The sequence below is a fragment of the Triticum urartu genome, chromosome 7 (assembly GCF_003073215.2).
Source record: "Triticum urartu cultivar G1812 chromosome 7, Tu2.1, whole genome shotgun sequence".
Classification (NCBI taxonomy): Eukaryota; Viridiplantae; Streptophyta; class Magnoliopsida; order Poales; family Poaceae; genus Triticum; species Triticum urartu.
The window spans coordinates 669,007,605-669,012,611 of NC_053028.1; the positions used below are offsets into that span (position 1 = coordinate 669,007,605).

Sequence of the window (5,007 nt, forward strand, 5' to 3'; positions counted from 1 at the left end):
GCGTCACCACCAGAGCTTTGTGCAGGCGAAGACTACTTTTGTCAGGATAGCTGGTACCAGCTGTCCACTTCAAATTAGCCCGCCATTGTTGGCTCCCTTCCCGCTCGATATTTGGGAAGAGGACCAGGGCCTCTATAAATAGGACCAGCCCCCCACAGGAGAGGCGGGATGAGAATCAAGATCAGAGAGAGAGAGAGGTTAGAGGCTAGAGGATGGAGATCAACGATCGGAGAAGAGAGAGAGAGAAGGGTGACTGAACTCCTCCCAGTAGTTCATCGCCCCAGCCAAGAGCAGACCCTCGCGGGGATGTTCTTCCTTGTATTGTTCATCATCATCAGCCCAAGAGGCAATCCACCACGCGACACACTGGAGTAGGGTATTACACCAGAACGGTGGCCCGAACCAGTATAAGCCCTGTGTCTCTCGTGTTGTTCTTTCCATAGCTTAGATCTTAGCGAGGCAGAGGAGTGCAGGTAGGTAGGAGGCCAAATCTCCGCGCGCACCCCAGTGTTCGAACCTCAAGGGTCCGCCGGAACCCAAAATCCGACACCAGCCCACACGAGCTCCACCACCATCGACCTCCGTCCCCTTCGTCAACTCCGGCCGCTGCATCGCCCTGAACGGTCCAGAAACGCCGCGGCGCTCCTCCACTGTCAACTCTTATCAGTAAGTCTTACCTTTTCCTTTTCATGGATCTGTCCTTTAGGGTTTCGGTGTTCATCAGTGTAGGTCCTGTGCGGTAGCAGTTTTAGCATCTATTTTTGATACTAGAACACATCCTCATCGTGATAGATCTCCACTGGGCACCTCCACTTTTCTGCTTCCACCTCTGTAGTTTTTTTAGAATTTATTTCCTTTTTCTGAACTGCCGCAGATCCAATCTCATAGCTTCGATCTGCAAAACTTGTTTGTCCCCATACTTAGTAGGATTGCACTCTTATCAGATCTTGAATACCAGTATGTGTCATGGCGACTTACATATCCGATTTACAATGAACATATATTATTAGTCCTCACTTAAGCCGCCATTCTGAATGTACACTGCAATAGTGAACTCATGATTTCACCGACTAACTTGAGCCGGCAAATTATTCCCTTCCTTTAGGTTGTCCATCTTTCGCAATGCCGCCAAAGACAGTTACTACATGTAACTGGGTTCCCTCCATCGTCACTGAGGATACCTTAAAGGATTTTGTCAAAGTTGGATATTTGCCAGAGAAGAGTGTCATGCATTACCGTGCTCCTGACCCGAGCGAAGAGAAACCTCTGCCAAAAGGATGGTGAAGTCATTGTATTCACTGTTCACATGAACCGGGACTTCTCACCGCCCGGCTCTAAGTTTTTCCGAGACGTTCTGCACTTCTTAAAACTCCATCCTCAAGATATTGGACCCAACTCCGTGTCAAACATTTGTAACTTTCAAGTTTTCTGTGAAGTATATCTTCAAGAAGAGCCTAGCGTCGAGCTTTTCAGGGAATTCTTCTATCTGAACCGCCAAAATGAGTTCACAAACAGGCCTAGCTTAGAACTTGGTGGAATCTCGATTCAACGCAGAAGAGATACCATCTTCTCTCAAGCAGCTCTACCGAGTCACCCTAAGGACTAGAATCAGACGTGGTTCTATTGTAAAGATATCTCGCCGGCTGATGAAAATCCATTGTCGGGTTATCGTGCTGAACGTCTTGACCCGAAACATCAACTCCCTAAAAAACTTACCACCGCTGAACAGAAGAAACTCACCCCTACTATCAGAAAGGTCCAAGCCCTGCTAGGAAACGGTTTAACCGGAGTTGATTTGGTCCACTGCTGGGTCGCGTGGCGGATCATACCCTTAATCCGCCAATCTGGCTTGATGTGTACTTATACCGGAGGAATGTACGATCCATTACACCATAGCTCTTTGTGTTTGACTGAAGATGGCATTATTGAGATGGCAACAACACTTGTAAATGGAAAATTCAAAGACTGCAACAAAGTGGGTCTGAAACCTTTCTGACAGCTTAACCCGCCGCCAGACGTAAGTCTCTTGATTTCCCTTATCTTACTTCTGGAAGGCAAAATATGACCATGAGGCTGCCGAAAAGGCTAGGGCTGTCACGAAAGTCGCAAAAAAGACCAGCAAGAGACCTAGGAAGAAGTCAAGCGCCTCTAATCTGCTTAAGCTGGATGATACCTTTGAGCCGGAGGTAGCCCTTGACTCTCTTGGCTTGTTTTTCAACCACCTTATTGACACTGACTATTGCCAGGATGACATGGGAGCCAGCCAAGCAGTTGAAGAAGAGGTAACTATTATTTCCTTCGACTCAGAACCTTTGCCAAGGCAGAAACTTCGGCGAGTAACCAGGAAAGTAAGGTTTTCACACCCCTTGGCTTATTTAGATCCTCACTTTCTTTTGAAATGACAGCAACACGAGAGCCACTGCCAGACCCGGACCAGTGGAGGTGAAGATTTATCCTCCGATTTACCAAACACTCCTCGAAAATGCCAAAATGAGGTTCTTTTTAGCCTTGACTCTTTTATTTTCTGGCAGGTTTCTTTCGTTAGCCACTCAATTCCTTCGATTCAATCTTGCAGGAGATTTCCCATTCTTCCTCTAGCGATTCATCTTAGACTCAGCTGCCGGCTTTCAAGACTGCCCCTGGGTAGGAATAATTACCTTTCTATATCTTTATATCCTTACCATTATGCTGACTTGTCCGAATTCTTTTAGCGGTCAAGCAAAACCCAACAAGAAGGCGAAGGTGACAAAACCGGCCGAAGACCCTAAAGCTGCTGAACCGGACCATCAAGCTTCTGCACCAGAAGCCTTTGAACAACCAGAAGATCCTGCTTCCAACACTCAACCCGAGATGCCTGAGTTGTCTGTTGATGAAACCAACATTGACCCGTCAACTACTGAACCGTCAAGCTCACTTAACCCGCCAGAGACTCACGCTAATGGCATTCTGATCACTGGCACTGGCTTTACTGAACCGGGGAATCCAACTATCTTAGCCAGACATTCTGCCAAACAAGAAGTCATGGAGAGACGGAAAGTGAGGTTTGATGTCTCCCACTATGCTCAATTGACTAATAGTAAAGTATTGTCTGGTTATCTCAATCAAGTACACTCCAGCCGTGACTTGGAAATTGAGATGGTTAAACAGATGCACCGGAAGTATGAGGTATGTCATCCGGCTTACATAAGTTATATATCCTGCCAGCCCCCAAGTCTTCTGACTGTGATAAGATTGAATAAGCTGTAGACTTTGAAAACTTATAAACTTCTGTCCTAGACTCCCTCCAAGTCCGGTTTAAAACTAAACTGGATGTTGAGACAGCATTACTTTGCATCCATAGACCCCAAGGGCCGGTTTAATCATCATGAATGAGCCAGTTCTATTTGTCCTTGTGCAAGAAAATAAAGCTGAATCTGCATAGCCCCCATGAGTCGGCTGAGATTGTTTACAGTACATCCGGCTGATCATTAGTAAAATACAAGCAATATGCATTAGCCCCCAAGTGCCAAGTAGTGTTGCTTGCAAAGTACTTGGGACTTTATTTTATAAGAGCCATTTCCTTGAAAAAATTGCTTTGACAGACATTAGCCCCAAGTGCCAAGTGTTGTTGCTTGCAAAAGACTTAGGACTTATATTGTTGTAATCTGCCATGAAATATATTTGAGAAATTTGTGTTGCATGCAGGCTGCAACTGCTGAATTGGAATCTCAACTGAACAATGCTAAGACCCGGCTGGCGGCTCAAGAAAATGAGACCCGGAAAGCTGAGTCGAAATTCCAGTTTAGTGTGACTGAATCGGAAAAACTGAAGACCAGCTTTAAGGCAGAGAAAAAGACTTGGATTGAAGAAAAGACTGCTTTAACACAGCGGGCCGTGAAAGTAGAAGCAACTCTTCAGGAGGTGACCACTGAGCTCTCCGGCTTAAAACACCATGTATCTCAGATGGTTTCTGCGATCTTCAGTGAGTTGCCTTGTTATTCATCCAAAGTGAATACTTGTGGCCATAATGTAAGCCACCATTTAACCAATCTGTAACTTACTCGGGTCCCAAGAGCAGGAACCTTAGCCAAGACACACTTGTGAAGCTCAAGGCGGTTTACACTCTATACTGGAGCTCAACGTACATTGGCTACCATCTCCTCGGCTAATCAAGGACCCAATCTGTTAAGTGATATGCTGAAGAAATTATCCATCCTGCCCACCAGAATCCAAGAGATAAAGCGGTCTTGCGCAAGAGCCGGCGCTGTGACGGCCTTGAGCCATGCTAAAGCGTGGGTACCGGAATTAGACCTGGCAGATGTGGCCAGTGAGTATCCTAGCTTAAAGGAAGATGGAACTTCTTTCGATCAGCAAGACTTTGCCGCCTGTGTCAAAGAGATTCGTCCTCATGCAACAGTCATCGCTGAAGAGACCAATCTTTCCAAATATCAGCCGGCTTACGATGCGGATAATCTGTAGATGCATACGCCTGCGTACAAAGTGACGGACTTAATTCCGCCGATTCGTAAGCACACTTTCGCCCCTGATATTGATCCGTCCAATCTGATTGACGATGAATTTGAATTCTTCGCCTTGCGTGGCTTTGATTGGTCCAAACCAAACTTCCAGACAACGGGGGAGGAAGAAGAACCGGCAAGGGATGAACCGGAGGCCTCCCGTGAGCAAGATCAAGAAGAGTGAACCTCCAGGCAGTTCAAAGACTTAAGCTTTGAGAAAACACTTGACCTCATGTTGGCTCATGGAGCTATGTAATACGGTAGTTAAAACTTGAATTGGCCGTGCCATCATGCACGTTTTTTGTTTTCCGTAACACTGATGATCCACCGGTTTTATAGAACCACTCTTTGTATGATAGTCTTTGACTTACGCAGATTTGAATTATTATGATCCTGCACACAAAGAAAACACAAGGATCCTAGAGGCTTACCGCCGGGCAGGTCATGATACCCAATGAAAGCCGCTGGGGACGAATAGTCCATAAACAGGGCCGGTCTGATAACTGCTAAG

The 5,007-nt window shown here is 46.2% G+C and overlaps 1 pseudogene; it reads right to left on the bottom strand.

Annotated features, from left to right (window-relative positions):
- Window positions 1–4,185: 4,185 nt before the first annotated feature.
- LOC125519345 overlaps window positions 4,186–5,007 on the bottom strand; it is a 5,987-nt pseudogene continuing 5,165 nt past the window's right edge.